The following is a 27,688-nucleotide window of genomic DNA, read 5'->3' as shown; positions in this document are numbered from 1 at the left end:
GGTGCCCTAGAGGGCCCTGGCGCAGAGCGAGGACGTCACGTCCGTGCCGCCCTGTGTAGAGGTGGCATGGCCGTGATGTCCTCATGACGGTGGCCGTCTGGAATGGCCGCCGTCATTTTTTACGTGCGGAGCGCGTGTTAGGGTTAGGGAGGTGCGGAAGCACCGCACCTCCCTAACCCTAGTACGCGCTCTGCGCGTACTTTAATGGCGGTCTATAACCCGCCTTTGGTATTTTTGGAAGTCTGTTTAGAACCCGCAGGAACCCAGGGACAAAACCCTTCTCATTGATCCACCCTATTGCCCCCCCCTCTTACTATAAATAATGAGAGCAGGGATGGTGTAGTGGCTTGAGCACTGGACGATAACTCTGGGGATCAGGGTTTGATTCCCCATTTGGCTGTGGAAGCTAGATTAGATTAGCATCCTGAGTAACTTTTCTATCTTAGAATGGAATTCCTAGAATAAAGACTTTATTTTGCTTCTCCAAGACATTGGTGTCTTTGCCCCTTAGAAAGGATCTCTAACCACTGCACACATTCTATATCAAGTCTCAGGATGGGAGACCGCCAATGAATATCAGGTGTCGTAGACCATATTTCAAAGGTTGGAACTGACAAAGCCAATTCTGATTCTTCCTTGCCTAATAAAAAACCTATGATATGCGACATGAAGACACATACTCATACTTCTACACTGTTTCATACTGGTGCTACTCTTCTTTCTCTTGGGCTTTGTTTGCTCCGTTCCAGTACCATTAATACCCCAGTAGCCCCTCTGAGGAAATATGCCAAGAAAACCCAATGATAGGGTTGTCATAAATTGGAAATGACTTGAAGGCAACCATCAACGATGACAAACTCCCTCATCACTCTCTCCTTTGGCTGTTTCACCTGCTGTCCTCGGCCTCCTTTCCAACCTAAATGTTTGCCTGCATCTCTCAGCCTGTGTTGCCTCTGCATTTCCTTTTCAAGGCTGCTAGTTTGCCTAATACATTGCCTAATACACTTTCTGTTTACTCACTTTGTGGGCATAATCCGCTTCCATTACAAGCTGTTTTGTGTCAGTTTAATCCTGCTGACAGGGTGCCCTTGGCCCCAGAAGATGCTACACAATTTAGATGAAGTGCAGGCCCTTCCATTTGCAACAGACTTGTTGATTCAGCTGGTTTTCATAGAATCTTAGTTACTGGGAGGAAATGAGGGATGCAGTAGTACATGTGCCTTTTTTTTGACAATGCCAAAACAACATGAAAATGTGGCTCCGTTTTGAAAACAAGAGTAACCTATGAATTTGTAGTGTGTGCAATATGCACTTTTTGCCTGTCAAGATAACCTCCAGATGAAGGAAAGCCAGTCATATAGCTCCCTAAACTGAAAGTCTGACCACTAATGCAGCCCCCTCTACAAAAGTTTGGAAAAGTTGCTTTTTGGATCATATCTCCCAGAATCCCCCAACTATCATGACCAATGGCCAAGCCGACTGAGGGTTTCTGGGAGCTGTAGTCCAGACAGGTTTTTTCCTAGCTCCACTATTTTCTGTGACCTATTCTCAGGTTGGATCTACACTACCCAAATAAGTCAGTTCCACCTTGCATTATCCTGCAATGGTTTGAACCCCTTTAGAGTCATCTTTAAAAGACATAATCTACACAATGTATATTGCCAGTTACACCTGTTACCTGTTTTTCCAAGAAATTTCAAAGTAAACAGTGACTTTTTAAAAAATCACATTAATGCCTACAAGATGCAGGTTTTTGTTTTAGAGCATTCAAGCATCATCTATTCCCACAGCACTGGAAACAGAGTGGATAAGGTTTTGAGACTTTTTACTAGTGTGGATCAGGCCTCGATGTATTGTGCCTCACCTATGATAATGTATTTTGCAAACCCAAACTCTGCTGTGGCCTAGGGCCAAGACAAAGTTTGGATTGAACGGAGTGAACAAAATGGAACTGAATGTACTGCCTCTGACATGAACAAGGTCCCGTTCAGAATGGACACATGTCTTAGCATCTCCTGCTCCATCGCAAATATATAAGGCCAATTAGGTCAGAGACATAGGCCAACTGATCCAATTCTTCTTGTACCTCCAAAGAAACCCAGCAAAGGGGATGGTGAGAGTCTCAAAATGCAGTCCACTGCTCCAACTACTAGGCCACCTTTCCCCCCTCATCTCCAGTTCAATTCCTCCTGCGGATCAAAATGATCCCAACGGATCCACATGGAAGGCTATCCATTGTATGTATCCTTTAAAACTAGCTTGAAATAAACAGTGCTGACCAGTAGTTTTCTTTTTACTAGACATTTCTCTCTTCCTTGCTCTCTTTCTGTCTCACTCAGTGAAGCTTTAATCTGCAATGCTATTGTTTACTGAGCTTTTTGCGAGAAAAACAGGAGAGTGTTTTTGTTGTTGTTATTATTATTATTATTTTCCCTCTGAACTAAAATGGGAGCAAGCAGTTACCTAAGAATACCAGGTTCTGGTACAAGCCCCGCATACTACTTCAGGTTACATAAGTCATAAAAATTGGTTTGTCAATGCCAATATAGTTTTAATACTTACATACAAAGTTATCTTTAGCAGATGTGGGTTTAAACGCCCTACAATAACTTTACTTACAATAAACAAATTAGTTTCGATTTATAATGCCTATATTCCCCCAGATGTTTACAAGACATGAGGCCTGGTTCAGAGCTGGTCTCTGTTTGCAAAATCTGAAGCCTGATTGGTAACAGGCGGAATGGAAACAAAACATATAGGGTAACTACAGAGGTTGCAGCAAAACAACAAAACTGGAAATTCATCCATCCATCTATCTATCTATGTCATATTTACACACATGAACATAGCTTTTCCTCCAATTAGTCTAAAGACCATGGGTTTCTTCTCTTCCCTGATTCATTGTCAATACAATTCTATGAAGCAGGTCAATCTAAGATCAAATGTCCTAATCCAACACTTCACACTTTCTCTGTAAAATTGTTTATGGTGGACTCATTCATTGAATTGACATTGCCATTTAATGAATGGGTAAAAAGAAGACAAGTTTCAGTCTAAGGAGAGGGCTAGATATTTAAGCCCGGGACAGATTAAAATGCCAATAATATCATCATCATCACCTCACCTTCTCCAGGATGATCAGCAAAGTTCAAGAAATATAACAAGTTGGAATGTGTTCAGAGAAGGGCAACCATGATGATCAAAGGTCTAGAAACTAAGCTTTATGATCTTTAACTATCTGAAAAGATGTCACATAGAAGATGGAGCGAACTTGTTTTCTGCTGCTCTAGAGACTAGAATAAGAACCGGTAGATTTCAAATTCCAAGAAAAGAAATTCCACCTAAGTATCGAAAAGAACGAAAGAGCTGCTCAGCGGTGGAATAGGTTGCCTCAGAGAGTGGTGGCCTCTCCTTCTTTGGAGGTTTTTCAACAGAGGTTGGATGTCACCTCTTGGGAGTATTTTAGTTTTGTGTTCCTTGACGACAAAGGGTTGGATTAATGGCCCTTGTGGTCCCTTCCCACTCTATGATTCTACAACATGTTTGAAATCAATCTGTTTAGCATCCGCACCCATATAGTACACCCCATTGACCTCCAGCTTTCCAACCCACTGGCCTCGATGTATCTGCTACCCCCCAGAGTCACACTTGGCTGAAGTTTCTCCATAGTAATTTGGTTAATTGGATGAGTAAGCATTTAGTGGCAACTACAGAGACTCTGTCTCCACGTGGCACTCCATCAAACCTGATCAGTTGGCTGTTTCCCCATTCATCAGTGACTGCTGGTTTTCTTAAGGAAGGTTAAGAGAAGGTAACTTTTTTTTAATAACAGAAAGAACTTGCTAAATAATAGCAGCCTCAAAGAAGCACACACAATTTTCCTCCTTTTTTAAGCATAAAGGGAAGACGGACTGCCTGCTTTGAAGGCGTTTGATTGAAGAGTGCTTCCAAAGCAAACAGTGGGACTGATCTTTTGGTCATGCATGCTAATCATTTCCAGAATAGTATATCCTTTCTATTCTTCCCTTCTGTCTTTCTTTCTTTCTTGGAAGATATTTGTTTCTACAGTAGTTGGCCTTCTTTAGGGGGCAATTATCATTTTTAATGCTGCAGGCAAAGAAGTATTAATTTTTTGGCACAACAGAGAAGGACACTGTAAAAGTGGGAAAATCTTGAAAAGTTAGCCTGGTCTGTGTGTTCTCAGCAAATATGAAGGTTGAATCCAACTTGGTTGTGAAGACGTCCAGAAGGGTAAGAATAAACTGGAAAGTGCTGGTTATGGGTACAGGTGCTCAGCTTCAAGCATTGTCATTTCAAGTGAAAGGTACTCCTAAAAATGGCTAAGACCCTGTGAAAAGGATATTGCTGTTGGGAGAGTTGGCTTCCAAGTCATAGCTGACTCCACAATAGACTGTCATGTTTGAAAAACACAAGCAAAGAATCTTATGCGATGTGTACCTTTGAGTAGTTTTACAAGATCTGACATATAGGAACTGAGGGCATGGAAACAGCCTCACAAAGGGTTGTCTTATTATATCCTTTCAAGTTGTTCCCAACTTATGGCAACTCTAAGGTGACCCAATCATAGGGTTTTCTAGGGCTGAGAGTGTGCAACTCACCCAAAGTCACCCAGTAGTTTTTCATGGCTGAGTGGGGAATTGAACCCTGATCTCCAGAGTTGGAGTCCAATGCTCAACACCACTACACCACACTGGCTCCTCACAATAGTAGATATCTTCAAAAAGAAAACCATGAAGTAGAATGTATGGAAAAACTCCAGTTGCTATTACCTTGGCTGTATTATGGAGTTGGTGGTGTAGTGGTTTGAACATTAGACTAGGACTGAGAGACCATGGTTACACACCCTCCAACATTTCACAAAGTGAAGCAACATCAGAGTGTGGCTAAGATGGCAAATGTTACTAATGAGGAAGAACACACAACCTTGGAGATGCTGCAGCAGTTTGTCTTTGACCAAGTCTACTGGGAAGGACAACATTTTCCCCCTCTTGTCCTTCGCCCCATGAGTTAATTGAGTACATACTACTTTGAACTCTTAATTCAGTATTCAGCAACTGAAGTATGCAGAGGATAAAAGGCAAATGTAAGAAGAGACTGTGACATTTTAAAAGCAGCTGAAAAAGTTAAGCAGAGGACTGTCCTTGCCAAATCAGGACAGTTGAAAGATATATGATTAGAATACCTGCTTAGCCATGGAGATCCATTGGGTAACCTTGGGCAAGTCACACACTCTCAGCCTCAGAGGACAGCAAGGGCAAGCCCCTTCTGAACAAAGCTAGCCAAGAAAACCCCATATGACAACCTTAGGGTTGGCCTAAGTTGCAAATGACTTGAAGGTACACCAAGACAACGTTATGCAGCTACCTGTGAGCATTCATGGAACAAACCTGAACCATCTTTATCCCTTCCCTTTTGAAAACTATATGAAAACGAGAAAGAAATGGGTTTGTTTGGTTGTCTGGTAGTTGCAGGGAAAGCTTTTGCACCCTTGACATTAGTCAGATGAAAAACACTACTTTCTTTACCTGTTCCCTGAGCATGTGATTTCTCTATATCTCCTTTCCCTTCTCACATACATCATACATGCGCCCCTGCCCCATCTGTCAGATACTTGACTCCGCAATGTAACGTTCTGCTTGGAAAGTTTCAGTTTGCTGAAATTTGAAGCAATTTTCATAAGAGCTTCTTTATAAAGTTAACCGTTTGAAACGGGCTTGAAGGAAACCGTGTGTTGCTTTCATCTGCATCCTAAAGCTTAATTGAGTTGAATGCAAGTATAAACTTATAACAGACGTTTCAGTCATTCTGTTTAGCTCATCTTATATTTAAAAAAAAGAAGCCAGTTTAATGATCTTTCTGAAGGCTGTTTGACTGAAGCAGCAGAAACCAGCTTTACATCATTATTGAATAGCGCATAAAGGAATTATTTATCAAGATGGTCTGTTTGTTAATAGACCCAAATCAGGATTTCTTTTTGCCAAATACTGCTTTCATTTGCGGCCTTTGAATGAATTTCACTCAAACAATGCTAACATCTGATGATAAAACCCACTAATGAGGGGGGAATCATTCACATTTTTGATCCAGAGATCTCATTAACTCCAAACTTTTACTTTGTTTTTTGCTGATCAAATCATTAGAACATTTCTCTCTCCTCCCCCCCCCCCCCCCCCCGCGCCCCATCTCTGCTTTTCACTTTTGCAAACATTTCTGGGGAAATTATGCAGCCGTCTTCTGTCAGTTTTGGTGCATTGTTTCAAACGAAATGGCACAAGATGGGCAGGTGTGAACATGGCTTTAATTATGGGGGTGAGGAACTTATATGTTTCTTATACCTTGTGCAGGTCTTACACAAGGTCTTATACTTTGTGCTGCTGATAGGCATAATGAACAGCTTACGTATGAGGACCACCCCCCCTTCTCATTGATCATATAGTTGGACACACTCTTCTGACTCCTGGCAAGTGACATGTTAACAGCAGGACTCTGACAGTGGAGTGCTTACCTGGGAAGGTCGTGGCAGCAGAGGACCTGAAGCACTGGGTCTATAGACTTGTTCCCTTCTCCACCTGTGTCTGGGCTTGTATTACTGAGTGAATGGCATGTGCTGGCAGCACTGGCCCTTTAAAATTGGTGATGCTTCTCACCCTTTGGAATTTGGCTCAATCCCTGCTGTCCACACTCAGAAGATTCTTGATTTCCCGGGAAAAATCCAGAGTAACCTGGGAAAGCCAGAGAAACCAGCACGGTTTTTTAAAAACCAGATTAACAGGCAGATTCACTGTGAATTATGCCCAACAGATCATAGCAGATACAGGGCAGGTCTGGGGTCAATGTAGACAAGCCCCCAGACTAACTTCCCTCACAAGGTTGTTGCAGAAATAAATGCTGCTAAATATCAGGAGCAAGCCAATAAAAAGAGTTGGCAGTTCTTAAGTAGTTAAATGGTTGCCCTTTGGATCGATAGGAATGGATCCAAAGGAGTGTTTTGCCATGATCAGAAAGGACTGCTATTCCTCTAAAGGGCCGTCTCAATCCAAGAAAGGGAACCTTTGCATCCAGCCCTCTGTACTTGCATTCTGTGCTATGCTGAGCACTTCTAGTAGGAGCAGCAATTACAAGTGCAATAACGTCTTGGATACCCAAGAGGAAATAAATGCATAGCATTCTTTTACTGGATGGGCAGTACATGTCAATACTGATCAGAAGCTAATGATACTGTATCAACACACTCTAAAGTAAAAGATTATAAATGGCACACTTTACTCAGAGTAAGAAAAGAGTAGGCTTTCTTATTTTGCTTTGCCCAGCTGAAGACAAATTATACATAACTGTCCAACAAAAGAAAAAAAAAGGGAGGAGGAGGAGGAAGAAGAAAGAAAAAGAAAGAATTGGCTTTCAGCAGTCATGATCAGCCACTTCTCAAAAGGGTATTTGAAATACCCACTTCATTGATCATTATATATTGCCATCTCATGGTATGTCCAAACTACGATGGCCTCAGTCAAGTCATCTTGGCTCCTAGGGAGAATTCAAGCTTGATTTGCTCTAGGATCCATTTCTTGCCTATTTTGACAGTTCATGGTATCCATAGAACTCTGCTCAGGTGCCACATTTAGCCTATGAAAAATCAGTGGAAAACCAACAGTTCAGTCCAACAGTTTTTGGACTTTACTATTGCAGGACACCTGGGTAGTGTCTAAATTTGTACAAATTTGTAGTATGTTCCCTTGAAATGCATGTTCGATCCATCCTAAAGGTAGACAGCCCCTGCTCTCTGTCAGTATTAAAAAAAGGGGATGGAATGTAAATCAGAGCCCCTACTCTTGAAACATATTTTCTCCCTTCTGCTCGTATTAGATCTTCATTTGTTAAAAGCTCATTCCCCAGAAGGACCAGGCTGATTCTTAAAGCTAAGTAGGAACGGAAATTCGTAATGGTTTGACGCTATTCTCCCAGTCCATTTTTTAACTTTTGCCATCTGGCTTTTCTATCTGATCAAGATTAATGAGCTCTTTTGCTTGTTCAATAGCAAGGCAATCCTGACGGATGCTTTGGGTCTCTCTTCCCCCACTTCTCCAAATGTCTAATGAACATAACCTCTGGGTAGCTTACGCTAATTTTGGGCCCCATACTGTGGCTTTTGCCATAGAGTTGCTTTTTTTCCATAGCTCATCCATTTGGCATAATGTGAGTGATATTATTGAAGCAAAGGGAACGGTGCAGGCATTTTCTGGGTCTGTGGGATATTCCTATTACCTGAGTGAATAAAAAATGGATTGGGGGGAGAAAGGGGAGGGGAGAAAGTCTGCCTCTTCATAACGGTGATAGTATAGAGCATGACTTGATTTATTATCTTTGTACTGTGTGCTAGCATGTTTAATTCATGGGCTACATTAAAAGCCTCATTTTGCTGTTCCTACAGCTGCATCTACAACTTAGCAACTGCTTTGCAAGTTCCATAGAATCCAGTGAAAGATGGCTTGCCCTGTAGGATTTAGAAATAAAGTGCCAAAACGAGTTTCAAATTTCATGCCAATGAACAAAACGCTCAGCTCTGGTGTTTTAACAGTAACGGTACTAGTAATAAAAATCACTGTCGGCATGCACTTTGAATTAGAAGTACTCAAAGGTCTCGGATGCATGTGGTTTCAAGAATCCTTGCAACAATCCTACAAGGTGGGCCAAAGAATTATTTCCATATTGCAGATGACGGGAAAGAGTTCCTAGGTCTTTTCACACTACACAGTATAGCAGGTGCAACAGTGTATTTTTATTTATCAAGAGTTTTTCAATGAGATTATTGCATACCGTCCAAGATTTCATGGTTGAAAACTGGAAACACTCCCGTTATGCATCCATTACAGTTTACGCATGGGACATGAATGGGAGAAGTGCACGGGGATATGATAATCTTCCCCTCGATCACACTATTACCACATTTTAATGACACTTGCTTCCTCCGTGTGAAAGACTCCTGGGACATGTGTAGCCATGTAACACCAGAGAGTGGTCAAGATGGCAAAAGGTATTGAGAAATACAAACATAAGCTATGGCTTGTCTGCATTGGTCAGGATACTCCAGGGGCAGCCTAGAGTGTGGACTGTGCCCCCACTTTTCCCCATTATCTTGGCCTCTGCTTCTGCACATGTGTGCAACTGGGCTCTCCGGCACATTTGCTGTAGCTATGGGTCGTTCACTTCTGAGGTCAGAACAAGGTGCCTAGTGACAGTCACATACTGGGGGCCTCATTCTGACGTCAAAAAAGGCAATCCACAGTGGTGGCAGAAATGCTGGAAAGCCCAGTGGGACACCCATGCAAACTGCTGCTGTAGTGCAGGGACAGAGGGTTCCAGATCTTCCAGAGAGATCTGGACTCCAGATCGTCTTGAGCAACAAGTACATTTTTTGTTCGTTTTTAAACTCTGTTGTAACCTTCTTATGCCCTTGTTATGCTGCAGGATGTGTGAGACAATGCCTGCAGCAGAAATGGGGTTTGGGCTGTACATCATCCAGAGAGTACAATGCCAGAATGGGGATGAGGAGTGGGGAGGTGGCCTTTTGACCCATGGAGACAAGAGCTAGGAGAAGGTGTAGCCATTTACTTTTGCCTGAGTCTGCATGGGAAAGCAAGATTCTGCCCTTCCTTGTCTATTCACTGTGCTGACTTCATTGGGAGCAAACTACTTTTGCACTCTGAACTCAGTTTTCAGCAATTGAAATAAACTTGAGGATGAAGGCAGAAACTGGGATAAGGAGAGAGAAAATAAGACAACGTAGGATTAATTGGGACGGTCTCTGATAAACTGGGGAAAGGGTATTTTATTGTTGTAGCAGGTAGTTATCCACTATGATAAAAGTTTCATTGCAATTCTATTGCCAGGAAATCTTGGAAAGATGGGAATGATGTATTGTGTTTTAGTTTGTGTGTTATTAATTTGTTAATTAGTCTGTTAATATTTTTAATACATTTGTGTAATCCTTTTTTTTAAAAAAAAGGTCACCACTGCTATCCACATGTTGGGACCTTTCTTTCCACCCAAAAGAATTTCAGTGTCACATTTGCTTATTTGTTTGCCAACAAATAGCCTGAGGTGCTGTCCTTTGTCGTTTTAAAAATTCAATGCATTCTGAATTCCTATAGACTAATCCCTATAAAGTTCATATTAATTAGAAGATGCACCTTAAAGTTCAACTTAATTAGTTAATGTTTCATTCCCCCAGGATCAAGGTGTTTGGGGGTAACTAATTTGCAGATCTGTAGTTCAGGACAGATAGGTATAGGATGACAAAAGAAAGGGATGGTTAATGATGGCGGAAAAAACAGAAGATGGCAGCAAGATGATTCTACTTACAGGAGGTGATTTATCATATTGATGGGAATTGTGTCCCTCCGTATGTTGTTAGACTGCAGGTCCCAGCCTCCCCATGGGCTATGTTGGATAGGGCTGAAGCCAGAATGGTGTAGTGGTTTGAACATTGGACTACAACTCTGGAGATCAGGGTTCAATTCCCCATTCAGCCATGGAAACCCATTGGCGACTTTGAAAAGTCAAACACTCTCAGCCCCAGAAAACCCCATGATAGGGTTAAATTAGGATCACCATAAGTCAGCAGTGACTTGAAGGCATGTGGGAACAACAGTACAAACTGAAGAGAAAATACTCAGAAATGAATGACGCCTGTGCATTCAGCACTTAGGATTTATTTATTGCATTGCATTGTTTTGCATCTGCAGTCACCCCTCCTAACCCGCAGATATCAGATCTGCGCCCTCATATATCCACGGAGGGGTGACCTCTTCTATTTCCACATGCCCGTCGCATGTATCCGGGCCACACACAAATTTGTGTGCAAATCTGCACAGGGAAGTAAAACCAATTAAAGGTCGATGTGAATGTGTGAAAATCCACAGCAATTTGCACAATATGCTTATGTGTACACCAGCCCTAGAAAATCCCAGGATTCTGTAGGGTGCAACCAATGATGATAATGTGGTATCAAAGTGCTATAAACTGTGGTGTGAAAGAGAACTGTGCGATAGATGGTGGCTATGGCTGGGGAGCGGCAAGCACAGCGAGTGACAAAGAACGGAAGGGAGAGGGAGAAGCTTTTCATTACTCAGTCTCTAGAGCCCTTAAGCTCTCTGGCTGGCCAGCAAACTGAATTAAAAGGCTCTCCTCCTTCTGTAGCCATGCAGGTTGTTCAAACAGTAGCACTTCATCCACTCACACTTGCCAGTAAGTGGTGCCTTCTGCCAAGAGTGGCTTGGTAGGCGCTTCAATAATATCACAATACAGCCTTTAAATAATTTGACAAGGCTATTTGGAAGACAACCAGGAAAATGATCAGGGCAGTCATTTTCCTTTTGGGAGGCTTTTTTCCAGGATTCAAGATTGCTCCTGTTCCTAGCTGGCTTTGCCCTGTATGTTTAAGGAGTACCTACTTACAGCTTCTGTATGCCGCCTTTACTTTAAGAATCTGAAAGCTGTATTTTTAACTTTGGAATGGCCCTAGACATGATATGCTAAGAGTGTGATACTTTCTCTAGTGAAGCATGGGAGATGATAAAGCATTGCCCAATAATCTCCCCCCCCCCCCATTATCTTAGATCTGTGTTTTCTTAACCAATCAGTAGCAAAACGGGGATATAATGAAATGCTTACAGTTATCACTGTAAAACCTCTTTCTTTCTGTTCTCTAACCTCTTTCTTGCACTATACCCAGGCTCCTACTCTTCTGCACTTGGCTGGGACATAGAAATGCTTCTTTTTAATGTTATCTGGCTGCAGGTTGACAGTCTGAGGCCTGTTACAGACTGCCAAAATAAAGCTGCTTCGGGTCTCTTTGGAGGTATGCTATTTAAATGATGCATGGGTCCTGAGAGTCCAGAGGTCGCGCCAAAGCCACACTCCATTCCTAAGCACTGGAGTGCAGCTTTGGTGCAGCTTCCGGATTCTTAGGATGCATGCATCATTTAAACAGCATACCTCCAAAGAGACCTGAAGCAGCTTTATTTTGGCAGTCTGTAACAGGCCTCAGTCAACTATTTGCAAAATCTTCAGTATAAAGGGTATCATTCTTGTCTCTAACATTGAACTTCAAAACCTCTGGTAAACTCCAGAGGTACCAAACCTGAACTGCATGGGCTCTCCACAAATGAGCAAGAAGATTAAAATCCAGGGGATGTTTTAAAATCTTAGCATAGAGAATATATCTTTAATTCTGATATCCTTGCTCAAAACCAATGAATGGAGGGCCATAGTTTCTCAGTCTTTTGGCTAAGATCAAGTTAGTACCAGCTCTTATTAGTTTAATATTTGACATATTCTCATTCCGAGTGTAGTATTTCTTGATAGCCAGCATTCACTGGGATCAAGTCTTTATCTAGCCAAGCATAACTTTGTGAAAACTACCCCACTCTTTGACTTAACCAAAGCTGTGCTCTAGATGGCTAAGCGGTTCTAAGTCCCCTGCATTTCTCTTGAGAGCTGTCAGCATCCTCATTCATTTTGGAGACCAAGTAGTAGAAGCACTCCACCTGCTCCGGGGTGACTCTCTTTTTCTCTTTCTCTCCCTCCCTCCTGCAATTGTGATGCTCACAGGGACATGAACCTTGCCTGTTGTCATGACCTTGTTTTATTAGATGTTCTAATAGAAGATGGTATGGATATTAGCTGTAATTACTCATTCTGTGGGATTCGGTAGGTCACTCTTTGTACCAGAGTTGAGAACCTTCATTGTCTACATAGCTTAAATTACTGAACATCCCACCATCCATCCTGAATTAGTGCTCATTAATGAGCTTGTGGTTCAAGATATTCCCTGTTTATTATTCGGAGCTCCCAAGTCATTCAAACAGCTGCAATGGTAACACTATCTGTGTAACTCACGATCTGTTGTAGAAAAACTTGCTTTTAACACACTCACATAATTTTGTGCAAATAAAAGACATTGCAAACAAAATAACAACAACAACAACAACAACAATAAATTACCATTTCCCTTTCTTTAAAGGGAGAACTTTAAAGAAAACTGCAGGAGCTGTTTGATTTTCCTGAATGTAAAAAGGCAGCCGATTTTGTCCACTTTCTGTGTGGGTTAATGTTGGATTAATGCTCAATGCCCCCCGATGTGTCTGAAAACAAGCCCACTTTTCTGGGATATTCCCAGAATTTAAATCCATTTTTGCACAGGATTTGGGCACTTAGCCTCCTGTGTGATAAACTCCTTTGTTGTGGTGCAGCACTGCATCCCAGGCTTATCCAACCCAGTGCAGCTCCAAATGTGTTAGGTGACATCTCCCTTCATCCCAACCATTGAGAAGACTGTCTCGGACAGATGGAAGCTCCAGTCTAAAACAGCTGGAAAGACACCAAATTGGGGCACTGTAATCAGTAGAAATGCTGTGATCAATGGGAAGTCTGGATTGTGAATTAAATTAGGAAGACCAAGTTGTTCAGTCCTAAAGTTGACTGTGTATCTCTAAGCACCCGTAATTTCTCAGTTGGTCCGATGTTGCAAGATTGTTGGGTGGACAAAATAGGGTGTCCTGCTTACCTCTACTGAGGGCAGCACAGCCAGGGAATATTCAGAGGAATAGTCCAGAGTCCAGTCCAAAGGTCACACAATACCAGTCAGTCAGTATCAGCAAAGGGCAGAGGCAAGAGCATAGTCACAAGACAAGTCCAGAAGTCAGATACCAGAGTCGTGAATCAAAGAGCAAGGAACAACAAAGCTGCAAGACTGGCTGTCAGCTGCAAAGAGCCTCTGCAGCTGGTGGTCTTTTAAAAGGCCTCTGCTTCTCTCAGCTGAAACCTATTAGCTCTTATGTTGGCTTCTAGCCTGGAAGGCCTCCTCAAAGACTCCTTGGCCTGCCTTCACTCCACAGGTCCTAGCACTTGCAGCCTAGCATCCATAGAGTCTGTTTCTCCCTCTGCAGCTTCCTGAGGCTCCTCTGAGACTCCTGATCCAGACAGCCCCAGATCTGCCCCTTTCTCAGCCTCCTCCATGTCTTCAGAGTCTGAGACCTCTGACTGTGCCTCTAAGTGAGGCCCAGGGCAGTCCATGACATAGGGAGACACAGCCAAGATCTCTCTTTCTGAGCTCCTATGGGCAATATTGGAAAAGAAAAGCAATATGCAATATAAATCTGAGATGAGGATGAGGGTCAAGATCTTATTTCACTGTCCTAGACATGAATATGTAACTAAGGGCTCATCTACATGGACAAATTCCCTCCAGGCTCTCTGTGTCCTGTCAACTGTTTCTTGGTCTCAGTTCCTCACCTGGCATTAAATACTTACATCTGCTTGCCTCACTGAGGATGTTCACAAGCTAGGTCTACAAAGCCTTGCATCTACTGAAAACGGTGCATTAATAAGACAAACACTTATTGGCACTAGAATCCAATCTCCCTCCGCTTTGGATGGGGGAGGGCAGAATCTAACTGGTTACTACTTGGATAATTGGGAGAGTCAGGAATGGCTGTAAGTTATCACAATCTTTGAAGAGGATCCAGAAACTGTAGCTTTCATCTCTCTAATTGTATGCTGGGGCTGTGAAGATATCTTAAGACTCTCTGTTTATCTGCCTGGTGAGGCACAACACTTTCTTATTAAAAACATATCTATCATGGTTAATGACTTGATATTTTTTCCCTTTAATACAGTACAATGACAGGTGTAGAGCAAAGCTGAGCATCATATGCTTGAGCAATATGCTTGCTGTTTCAAGATGCCTTGAACATCAGCATTCCTTCACGGTGCCAGAGGAAAAAGGCAGTGGAGGAGCGGCACGGAGGGGGGGGGGGACAACAACACAACTTACGCTGCACAGATTACACGCTTCTGTTAGAGAGAAAATAGTACCATTTGCAGTTTCAGTTAAAAGCATGTTGAAGTGCATATGGAAAATACCATTAGGAGGAACTCCAGAGCGCCTGAGTAAAATGGGTCATTAGGCTTTCGTTTGTTGGAGAGTGCCTCCCATCTGACAGTGCCGAATGGTAGCGTTTTTAGCAGCTTATGTTCCCAGTTACATTAAACAGACAAACAGATTGACTGTTTTGCATTTCTCATTTGACAACAGCTTGTCTTCATTTGCAGCACACTGGTGGCTGAGCTGAAAGCAGGGCGGGTGAGTGTATCCGAGGTCCTGGTTTTGAATAACAGCAGATGCCAACGTTTAACTTCAAAATCAATCAATTCTTTTTCCTGAGTGTGGATAAAAGGTCTAGTGAAGTGCCTGAAGGGGTTTTTCTGCTGTTTACAGCTGAAAAATATATGAAAACCCAAATTCATTTTTTTTTAAACGAAGACGAAAAGGCAAACTTCTTGCGCACGAGACAGTCACTAGCAGTTTAAGAAGACAAAGCAGGGTAGAAAGAGTTTGTAACCAAGATATAATACCATTCTTATTATGGCATGATAAAAATATCCTGACAAAGCTTACCTTGGAGGACTGCATCTCCACCAATATTTCACAAATGAAAGATGGGATACTTGTGGCCAAGTAACATCACAGAATGGTTGAGATGGTAGACGTTATTAATGGGGAAGAACACAAACACTAGCAGAAGCTGCAGCAGTTTGCTTTGCCAAAAGCTATTGGGAAGAGGTCTGTCTCCTCCTCTCCATGCTGCAAACTACTTTTTCACTTTCATCTCAGTTTGCAGCAAGGGGAAAAGTGTGAGTCGGGCAGAGAAACTGGGACACTTTCAAAGCATTTGAAAAAGTGGGATAACAGAAGATTAAGCAGGGCTGTCCCTGTCAAATTGGAACAGCTGGAAGAATTGTTACTAGTTTGCTTGGCCCCAATAAGTTGGTAAATATTGTATCATTCCAGTTGATAGAATCTGCATCTTTGTCTGCATCCGCACTGTAGAAATAATCCAGTTTGACCTCACTTTAATTATCGTGGCTCCATGCTATGGAACTGTGGAAATTATAGATTGGTAAGATATTTAGTTATGGCACCAGAGCCCTCTGACACAGAAGGCTAGAAGTCTCAGAAAATGACAGTTCCCAGAATTCCATAGCACGGAACCATGGTAGTTAAACCAGGGCCATAACGGATTATTTCTGCAGTCCAAATGAAGACTAAAGCAGAGACAGTGAAGGTAGTTTTCTTCCTTTTTGTTTAATTTATTTGCGAATTTTTTTTCTTTTTAAGCCATGAAGACAGTGCATCCATAATTGAAGGACTGAACCCAAATCCCTCCCTGTAAGCCAAACACACACAAACACACAAACACACAAAAGCCCATTAGGAGGAGGTGGGACTTCTGAGTTACAGCTTTTAGCCAAAGGCCAAAGGTCTCCCATTAAGTAGGGTGCAGTCCAAACAGCAGTCTGTCAAATGACAGCACTGAGAAAGACTCAAATATTTGCTCTTTAATTCTGGAGTTAGTTTATCTAGAGAGTGGCAACCAGGGCATCGGGGAGGGGGAGCGAAGGGAGAGAAGTGTTGGGAATGATTAAGCGGCTACGTTGCGGCTACAAATTGCTGCTACTTGCTTTGGTAGCCAGACTTGTTGCAGTTGAGTGATGTCTCCCATCATTGCATTGTGTGCACAGTAAAACAGTCCAGCAGTGACAGATAGACTGCAAGTCAGAGCTACTCCATCATGGCTGAAAGATCCCCGCTTGCTCACTGGGAATTTGGAACAAGTGTGACAGCTCAGCTCTACTTGCCGGCTCCCTCTCTGTACTGGAGAGAGCATGGATGTTATATATACTGTGATATTACTAAGAGTATGGGGCCCGAGGAATGAATATGGGAGGAAAAGGGAGAAGATTCAAAGTGATAGCCATGACTGCTGGGCTATGAGCGAGAGGCAAAATTTGGTAGACGATGGAGTGCACACTTGCTGGGAACTTCTGCTGCATGTTATGTATGGCAAATAGCATCACCAGGTTTTCAAATAGCAATGACAGCCAAAATTCATGAGATGCAGTGTTGAAAATCAGGATGAAGACATTCACAAGTTTTTGTTGTACCAAATAGACCAATATATTTATAGTTTTTTGTGGGTTTTTCGGGCTATGTGGCCATGTTCTAGAAGAGTTTATTCCTGACATTTCAGCAGCATCTGTGCCTGGCATCTTCAGAGAAGAGACCAACTTATTATTATTATTAGTAGTAGTAGTGGTAGTATTTAGGTAGAACAGTTGAAAACAGTGGGCCCTGCCAAAGGCATTCAATCTAAAGAGTGCACATACACATACAGTGGGAAGGAAGGAATAACAAAATAAATCTAGACAATGCAGTCATAAAACAAATTGTCTAGGGAGAATAATAATAAAAAATACAATATAATATAAAACAAACTAACCAACAAACATAATCAAACATGCAGGATTATAAAACAATATTAAACTAAAATTCCAAATGCTTTAGAAAACAAGAACGTTTTTAAATTCAGATATCTCAGTCCTATCAGAAGGCTTTTCATGTCATACCAACAGAATAAAATCCCCAAATCCTATATTATGGGCTTTGGGCCCTCCATAAAGACGACTATGTGTGCATCATGTAATTTATTAATGTGGACATTTTGTTAATTTTATTTGAGGGCCCGAGACAAGCTTTCTGGCCCTGAAATGAGGGGCATCACTTATAATAAGGGACACTTGACAGTCCTAATGGAAAGAAATAGCATTTTTGCGAGAGCTCAGAAGCAGATGTTAAGGTAAACAACAACAGGAAGTCTTGGGAAGCTTCATAACCACACTGCAAATAAAAGACTTTGGGTCTGTTTGTCTTCCCCAGGCAATCATTCAGACATAAAAGGTTGATGGCAGACAAGGTTAGAAAGTATATTTATTTCTTACACTAGCAAGCTGGTATGGCTTTAACTTTTTGTCTGCAGAAGCAATGGCTGTAAGTCACTTTTTTCAGTGGCACAAGAATGAGAGCCTGCCTCTCCTTTGCATGCCCTCCAACATTTCACAAATGAAAGCTGGGACAAATGTGACCAAACAACATCAGACTCAAGATGGCAAACGTTATTCATGGGAAAGAACATACTTTGTGCCGGCCTGTAGGCATGGTGAGGGCTGAGCGTCGGGATGCTCCAAGCCCTCACCACGCCACCCAGGTGCCATTTTGGCACATGCCCATTTACATGGTGCGCGCTATGATGACACATGCCTATGGCGTCCCTTCCAGAAATCTGCCTAAACCAGCTGCTTTTTGTTCTCTACAAGGAATGGGTCGGTGCCACTGTGTGCAGCTGCTCTGGCACCGATCTGGGGCTAAAAGGGGCAGCTACATGCCACCATCTGTAGAGCCCCACAATTTGGAAGAGGCTGAAGAAGTTGGCGTTTGTGTAGGCCAACAGGGAAGGGCAGGATTTCACCCCCTTTTTTCCTCTTTGTAATAAAATTTATTCGGTCATTGACCAATATACCCTTCTTTCCTCCTTCCCATGCGGAATTAATTGATTTCAAACTCTTTTTGCACTTTCTACTCAGTTTGCAACATTTGCAATAAGCTAAGGAGGAGAGAGAATCTGGGACATCATAACAGCTGCTGAAAAAGTGGCTGCATCAATAGGTGTAGAATCATAGAATAATAGAATCATAGGCGCGTTACAGACCGCCCCTTTGGGGTGGCCTGTAGGCGCGCCTTTCCCCGGTGTATCGGGGCCTTAGCTGCCAGACCAGCAGCCTCCAAGGCCCCAATCCGCCGCTTTGCAGGCTGCGGGGAAGCGGCAAAAGGCCGCTTCCCCACAGCCTGGAAAGGGGTGTCCTTGGGGCTTCAAGCCCCAAGGACACCCCACGGCAGCAGGGAGGAGGAGAAAGGGGCCGCTTGGCCCCTTTCTCCCTTGCGTTGTTGGGCGCAGCCGTCTGAAAGCTGCGCCCAGCGACGCAAACCAGGAAGGAGCTCCGAAACGGAGCTCTGAAACGGAGCTCCTTCCTGCTCTGCGCAAAGGGCGCATTAAGCGCCCTCACGTGGAGCGATGGTGTCACATCCGCGCCACCTCATTTGGAGGCGGCGCGTTCGTCACGCCATCATGCCGGCAGCCGTGTGGAACGGCCGCCGCCATTTTGTACGCACAGAGCGCTTACTAGGGTTGCGGAGGTGTGGAAGCACCGCCCCTTCCTAACCCTAGTACGCGCTCTGTGCGTACTTTCATGGCGGTCTGTAACCCGCCAAAGTGTCTAGGTTGAGGGAAGTAACACAGGTAAAGGTAGTCCCTTGACATGAACATCTAGTTGTAACTGACTGTAGGGGGCGATGCTCATCTCCATTTCTAAGCCAAAGAGTCAGCATTATCTGAGAACTGCTCTCATGGTCATGTGGCCAGCATGACTGCACCGAATGCCGTTATGTTCCCACCGAAGTAGTACCTATTGATTTAATCACATTTGCATGCTTTCAGACTGGTAGGTTGGCAGGAGCTGAGACTAGTGATAGGAGCTCACCCCATCATTCAGCACTTGGACCTGGAACTGCTAACCTTCCAATCTTCCAGGCATCAGAACTGGCATCTTAACCACTAAGTAACCAGATTCCACTGAGGAAAGTAATAGTATCACTCTGTTCTGCATTGGTCAGGCCTCACCTGGAATATTGTGTCTACTTTTGGCCATCACGATTCAACACAGTTTCACATCTCTTTAAGTGCTGTCGTTCCTTCCTATGTAATCCTGGGATTTTTATAGTTTGACCCGGTCTTTACCCCTTTCTGCCAAAGAGTGCTGGTCCCTCATGAGACCACAAATCCCAGGATTCTATAGTATGGAGCCATGGGAGTTAAAGTGGTGTCAAACTGCCATTATTTCTACAGTGTAGATGCACTCTCAGAGATCTACTACTAGAGATCCCCCCCCCCCCTGCCACTGGTGTTTGCTTGTGCTACACCAGCTCTCACCTTTACCTGACCCATTTTCCCATTTGCAGTGCAGCAACATCTGCAGGCTCCTTGATCTGAAATCCCAAATGGCTTTATGCCAGAGAATTGGGATGTGAAGGTTAGTGGTGCGTTCGCTAGCCAAAATAGTGGATTAGGGCAGCCTTCCAGAAAGATAGTGCCTACGCATTTCTCCCTCTGACTTCTGTCGGTTTTTCAGCCTTGACCTTCAAAGAGCCACACCAGAGAAGATGCAAAATACTCTGATGTTGCAGCTCTTTCACTCCTGGATGTGTGTAATATGGTCTTTTATTTGAAGGAAACAGAGTCATGTCCATAACTGGGCAAGAAAGGGGTCACTGAAAAGTGTGGTGCTTATGAACTGTGGAAGGGAGTGCCATAGTCAGTCTTGGCCTTAGATTGGAGAGATCCAGTGTCTAGGCCTCATTGTCCTATGAACCTCATTGGCCTTGGACCACTCTCTCTCTCTCTCTCTGAGACCAGCCTACCTCACAAGGTTGTTGAGAGGAAAAAACGAGGAGTGGGGGAGGAAGGAAAATTGGAATAGAAACAAATAAACACAATTTTGTATTTTAGTAGTGACCTTAAAATTTGGGTTGCATGTTTCTCAGATATAAACGTGAAATAATAATACGGTGAGCCTCTCATATCAATGGGGGATTGGTTCTGCTCCCTACCCCTACAGATGCGCAAAACAGGGACAATTATGCTCCATATTATTTAACGGTGACAACAGGGAACATACATTTTGCAGCATGTGAGTGTTAACGCCTCCATCACTGAATAATATGAGATGTGGCAATCTGTGGGTTATCAAATTAGCAGTTTGGAAACCTGATGATATGGAAGATCTACTGTAGCACTAATCTCCTTCAGCAAATATTGGCCTGAATTCTACTAGTAGTCTCAATTGAAATAGACCCATTGGAAAAAATTGTTCATTGGTGAGTCAACACTTTTGGTAAATTCTACTTTGTAAATGAGTCTACTCAAACTAGAGCAACCAATAGGATTGTTAAAAACCCAGTACTGGGAGTACCACCTTTTTTTCCTGTTTTTTAAAAAATAAAACAAATTCTCAACCTTAACTTTGCAAAGGGATTTCATAGCAGCATGCAAAGGGATCTCACAGCACTTTTGCGACCGTCTCTGCAAAAGAAGCTGTAGCTTCATAGACTTAGGCTGCATCTGTGCTGTAGAAATAATCCAGTTTCATACCATTTAATTGCCATTAAATACCATTTAATTAGTTTTGTAAGACATTTAGACTTATCTGTCAGAGAGCTTTTGTACCACAACAAATTACAAATCCCAGGATTCCATAGGATGGAGCCATGGCAGTTAAAGCAGTGTCATACTGCATTATTTCAGCAGTGCAGATTCAGCTCAAGTCAACAGTGTAGTATATTGCTAAATGATTATAGAGAATGATTTTGTTTCTTTCTCTCTCACTAGTCCATCTTAAAAGCCCAAAAAACAACATCGTTCATTTTATAAATTCCTGTCACTTTCTCGAAGGTGAGTCTCTGATATTCTTAATGCAAGGAGATTGCTTTGCAGTAACCAAAAGGAAAAAAAAGGAAGAAGAAAAATGATGTATTTTGTTCTCACATCCTAATGAATCTCGAGTCCTATTTTCCATGTAGTCTCCTGCTTGCATACTCAATAAAGTAGTATGCTTGAATGGGTAATCTGTTCAACCTCTCTCTCTCACACACGCACTCTTTCCTTTTTATTATTAAATGCAATTTTTCCCTCTCAAGATTACTGAAAATTACTTCTGCTAGTTGCTATGAGGGGCTTATCAGGCCAGTGATGTTTGGGTTTCCATATTAACTGCCTCGTGCTTCTCTGAACTTGAGCTGCTGAGGAAAGGTACTCATTTCAGCCTGTGAAATACCTGGTTCCCTTTCTCAGTAACCCTTTCTCATCTTCTCTGCACAGCTTTATTTATCATGAACCGTTAGTGCAAAAGCGGTATATGCTCTTAGGGGACAAATTCCTTTTCAAAATGTACGTGTGGCTTTCCATCAGTTGCATTTGTTTCTGAATTAACATAGTGCCAAGGAGAGATAAGGAACATGAAATATTTCTATTTTAACCTGCAAGAAGGAATCATTTCCACCTTGTGTCGGTAGAGTAGGGAAGTAGAGATGCCCAAGACATTTCAGTGCCTGAGATGAAGCAGCATAGGCCATCATACCAACTGACCCAACAAATTGTGACATGTAGCACCCCGAACAAGCCAAAAATCTTTTTGTAAAGGAAGGTAATCCCACAAACATCTTTCTCAGCACCAGCACTAAAAAACCCCACAATAACATCAAATTAATGTTCCAAGCTCTGGTCCCGATCTCCTGTCTTTCAGATTCTTTGGAAGACCCTGGTTCTAATATTAGTGGGTGTGTTCGGAGAGGCAAGTTCTGGGTAGCGGCTGTATAGGTCCAGGAATTAGACTTTGGTGTCAGTGGCCTAGATTGTGGTCCTAAAGCCCAGGACTCAGCTTTTCCAGAATGCATACTAGTGGCAAAGGGCTTAAGAAGACTGCTGGAAGCCCCAGGTTGAAATCCCTTTGCCTCACCCGTGTTAGAACATGTCAGTGCAACAAAGGATGAATGTCCTCCATCTGCTGTGGTTTCTATTTAATCCCCACTTTGACTCAAGATGTCACAAATATGACAGCTCTCCCCAAATGGTAAAGTTGCTTGTTCAAATGCAGAGGGATATTTGGAAATATGTCAGCTTTCCCCCAAATGGTAAAGCATCTTGTTCATATGCAAAGGGATCTTGTAGCACTTTTGAGACTCACTGAGTGAAAGAAGTTGTAGCATGAACTTTCATAGATGGGTCTAACTTCCATGCATCTGAGGAAGTAGACAAAGTCTACAAAAGCCCTTGCTACAACTTCTTTCTCTCAGTTAGTCTCACAGTTGCTACAAGATCCCTTTGCATACTAATATTCGAGACCAACATAGCTATATCTCTGATTTCTGCTTGTTCATAGAGACTGAATTGTGATCAGATGATGTTTCTTCTGTTCACTTGTGTGTGCTTTATGTTTAAAAAAGGTGGATCAGAGAGTTCATTGATATTCAATAGTTTATAATGAAAACAAGCTAACCGTCACAGTCACCATTTAAGTGAAATCCCTAGATGTTCGCATTTCCCCCTAATGTTGCATAGTGCATCGTTGTGTGGAGAAGCCTACTGAATATGGGGTCAGTGCCAACCAAATAACTGTTTGGAACAGTATTTGAACAATTAGGTTTTAAAATCCAATTTGCCCAAAGTGATTTCTGTGAGTGATGGAGGACTTCATTCATAGGTTATTTGCATGAAAGGAAATGAAGTAGGGAAGGGTTGGCCCCTGCCGTCAAACACTTAGCCACAGATAAGGCTGCTGAGCAAAAGCTAGAGTTCTGGTTAGTCATCCTGTCTTGTTTCAGTGAACTCTAATTTCAGTTTCTCAATTTTTCTCATCTGCTTTTCTTTCTTTCAGTCCACATATTCATGTTATATGCTTATTTCTCTGACATTTCTGGGGCCCTTTCACCCAGGGAGTTTTGCAAGAGTTATACCCCAATACAGTGGCCACCAGTAAGAAGCAGTAGGTCCATTCTTTTTGGTGCAAGTCCAAATTTGAGGAAGAGGAGGAGGAGGAGGAAGTCATACTCATCTTCATCTCCTACCTCTTTCCCTTAAAAGTTCATGAAGAAACAAAATCTATAGCTTATCTAAACGTTTTAGCTAAATCACTGTCATATCCATTTCAGCGTGTTCAGCTGCTGGAGAGTTTAGGGAGAGATTGATCCCTCATTTCTACATTTTCATGTGAAGGCCTATTTCTAGTCTCAAAGGAAGTAGATTCACTGATGAATCAATGGAGCTTATCGCACGGGGCTTGGGGAACAGGCCTGGTGCGGAATGTAAGGGGGCTGGAAGGGAACAGAATGGGGATATCACCCATTTTACCAAATGGGAGAACACCACCGATGCCGCCAGAAGTCCTGTTCGCCATCCAGCCCGCAGAGGCCAATTTTCAAGAACTGTTCTGTGGGACGGATGGGCAACAGAATGGGGACTTCCAGCAGAGGCATTCTCGCGGCTTTCCCCTGTGCGGTAAAATAGGGGATATCCCCATTCCGTTCCCTTTCCGACCCCTTCTGTTCTGCGCCGGACCTGTTCCCAAGTCCCTGTGCGATAAGATCCATTGTCATGTGTTGACTCACCACAGAACAATCAATCCAATAGGTCTAGTCCAGCAATTCCCAACCTGTGCTCCAAAGAGCCCTTAGGGGTCTTAATCTTAAGGAACTCGTTCTCCTTTGCTGTGACTGCCTTGCTTTGGACCATCACACTTGCATAGGTGCTTAGCAGCACAACCTTCACATGCCAAAGAGTGTGCTGGACATTTGTTGGAGGTATTTGGGATGTTGGCAATAAATCCTGCATTATGGTTCTTGTAACCTCCAAGATTATGGTCAGGTCTCTGATTCTGTAAATGTGCAGACTAGCCCAGGGTGAATCTGTATTTAACTCTCTAAATGTCCGTTTCCTCTGCAGTCTGTCTCAGTGGTTTGTTTCGTATAGCTCAAAACAGGATGCAACAAAATGTTTAATAGATATACAATAAAAATAATTCATTTTTAAAAGAATCTTCCAACATGCAAGGAGATAAAAGCGAAGCCAACCTTTTGCTATTTTGGCAGCCAGAATTCTAGAATCACTAACAGTTCAATGCTGGGTAGGAAACTAATAATAACAGCAATTAGCTCCTCAATAGGACTCCGGATGTTCAAAGTATTTTATGGACATTAACTAATGAATTAAGCAATTGGCTCAATTGCACAATGATTTCTAATAGTTCATCAACAATCACATACAGAGCAAGGCAAACAATTGGCGAAAGCAGCGACATTAAGCCAAAGCACAGGTGGGTTTCTTTTGGAATCAGGGACAGAAGCAGATCTCCCTATCCTATCCAAAAAATGCCCCTCGAACATGCCTGTTTATAAATGCCTCAATCTCCTTCCTCTTTCAACCACACGCACATACACTTTTTCTCGCCCATCTCTTAATAGCAGCTGGCAGCTGCTTTTTTCCATAAAAGCATTATCCTATAAAACAGCTATTTTGTTGCTCGAAGAAGGAAAACAAAATAGTTGATGTTATGCAGGTTAACAATGGCCTTCACATTGGGGAAGCATGAAATCTCATGTGAATGGTGTTCATGCTGCTGGGTAATGTCTTCCTATCAGTTCAATGTCTTCTGCCAAGTTGAACTTTGCCTCAGTGGCAATCTTTGCATTATTCACAAACACGGCGAAACTGCTTCTTCTCTCTGGCCATAGCATAGGGTTTCATAGGTGTTTCTTAGCCTCTCCTAAGGGACCAAACACATTTCACAGTCAAGGGAAGAGGAAAATACAGAGGCCTGACAGGGTAAGTAAAGCAAAAGAATGATCTCTCAGTAGATCACGCTGAGAGCTAGGGCACCTATAACAAACTGCAAGTACATTCTGCCTCAGAGCAAAGACATTTGTTAACTGGGTTTGTTGCAAATAAATCCAAAGACACCCAGCCACCTGGACTGTAGCTACATACAGACATGCACTGTAGAAAAGAAACATGACACTTGAAGGAAGGATTTGTATGTCCTTTCCCCAGAGGACTCCCAAATCTTCTCTTTGGTTCAGGAAGTTCCCCTTTGGGGGACTAGAAGTCCAATCCCATATTGGAGCTATATGGGACCAACCCAAATGCTATGCTTTCCTGGTTTTTTAAAAGAGCCAGTGCCAGTCACACTCCTCCTCTACAGCCAGAAAACAGCCCTAGATCATGACACAGGTGCTCATATTTCATTTGCCTTTAGAGGTGAAAGTAGGAAGAGCAAGCACCAGCTGCACACACAACGGGCAGATTCCATGTGGAGTGAGTGCATTGCAGTAATCTAATCAGAACATGTGTGGCTAATTTATTCCTATCCAGGAAAGGCCATAGATGAGACACCAGCCAAAGCTGGCATCAAGCATTCTGAGCCACAGTGTCCATTTGGGCCGACAGTGACAAAGGTGGATCTAAGAGTACCACCCCAAGAGTACCACTTCCTCAGGCAGACTGCTTCCCACGTTCCTGGACTCAGGAGCCACTACTCCATAGAGCCTGATCAGGACTCAGCTTCAGTTTATTCGTCCTCATCCAGTCAATTACAGTATCTAGCACAGTCTCAGTCTCCAACAATGAAAAGCAGAGCTGGGTTTCATCAATATACTGATGGCACCAAACTCCAAAACTCCTAATGAGCAGCTTCATATAGATGTTGAATAACATGGGAGACATGACAGAACCACAGCTTGATGATCATGGATCTGAACAGGAATCCCCCAGTTGTACAGTTTGTCCTCCATATCCACAGCAACCACCCACAGCCTGAAAAAATATGTCTTTCAAATTCCAAAAGCAAACCTTAATTGTGATATTTTATATCAGGGACACTATTTTATAATGCCATTGTATATAATGGACTTGAGCATCCACAGATTTTGGTTATCCTTGAGGGAGTTCTGAAACCAAACCACAGTGGATAGCAGGGGCCTGTCTTTGTAACCATTCTTACAAGTAACAGTGGAACCACTGTAATACAGTGCCATCTGACAAAGCTGGTCCAGGAAGGCAGGCTGCTATCTTTTCCTTTCTCTGCTAAGCTGGCACTTTCTGCTGTAAGTGAAATAACCTTCTCGCGATGTAGCAAAGTGCCTGGAAAATCTCTCTGTCAGTATTATCCCTTACTTGATCACCCATATTCCGATGACAGAAGGAAGCTAAGAGAGGAGGAAACAGGAAAGACAAGAGCCAGTCTTGTCCCAGAAAGCAGACTGGGCAAACCCATTCCGGCTTATTGGACCTCTCTTTTTTAAACCTGCAATCCAGACATGGACCTATTCATTGTAACATCCTTATTGATTGCTTTCAGCCTTATTAAAAATGTATGTGTTGTACATTGCAGTAGTAAACCGGCTTCCTTTCAAAGAGCAAGAAATCTTTTGATCAGCAAATGCAAATTAGGTGCATTTTAATTTTATTTGGGCAAACACCTCCATGTTTCTCAGGTCACTTTTTGCCATCTGTTCCACTGATGCTTCTCCAGTTCTCTCCACAACTCACAGTCCAGGTCCAGGGCATATTTTGTTATGAATATAAAATTGGTTTTGAACTCACCTAGCCCAGTGCCCACATCTTGCTCAGAGTGCCTGAAATGCTTGCACTGTAAAGGCTTGTTGCTTGCTTTGATTGGTTGAGATCTCTCAACAGAATGAACATCTACTTGAGTCATGACTTCACAGGAGTGTTTGCCATTGGGAAAAGCTGCCCACTTTGGTTGCAGACCAAGCAGATGTGGTTGCTGCATTTGTTGTTGTTGTGTGCCTTCAAGTCATTTCTGACTTACGGTGAACCTAAAGCAAACCTAGCACAGGGTTTTCTTGGCAATATTTATTCAGAGGGGTTTGCTTTTGCCTTCCTCTGAAGCTGAGATTGTATGACTTGCCCAGTGTCACCCTGTGGGTTTCCATGGCTTTGAACCCTGGTCTCCAGAGTAGTAGTCCAACTACACCACACTGACTCTCAGTTACTGAATTAGAGATGTCAGAATTGTCAGACCTATGGAGTGCTTTACCTATGGATTTCTGTAGGGCAGTGGGTTGGATGAAATGGCCCTTAGGAACCCTCCACTTCCAGGAGGACTTTTTCCATCGCCGCCCCGGCCCTTTGGAACACGCTGCCCATAG

General features: G+C 42.9%; 1 protein-coding gene and 1 pseudogene across 1 annotated transcript in view; both read left to right on the top strand.

Annotated features, from left to right (window-relative positions):
• LOC149305991 (transcription factor Maf-like) overlaps positions 1 to 27,688 on the top strand; it is a 179,712-nt gene that overhangs the window by 136,179 nt on the left and 15,845 nt on the right. The gene's annotated exons all lie outside the window — the stretch shown is intronic.
• On the top strand, positions 12,284 to 12,390 carry LOC149305992 (U2 spliceosomal RNA; annotated as a pseudogene).

The sequence above is a fragment of the Sceloporus occidentalis genome, unplaced genomic scaffold (genome assembly GCF_023333645.1).
Source record: "Sceloporus occidentalis isolate IW3139 unplaced genomic scaffold, rSceOcc1.0.p SCAF_10, whole genome shotgun sequence".
Classification (NCBI taxonomy): domain Eukaryota; kingdom Metazoa; phylum Chordata; class Lepidosauria; order Squamata; family Phrynosomatidae; genus Sceloporus; species Sceloporus occidentalis.
This window is presented reverse-complemented; position numbering and strand designations above follow the sequence as displayed.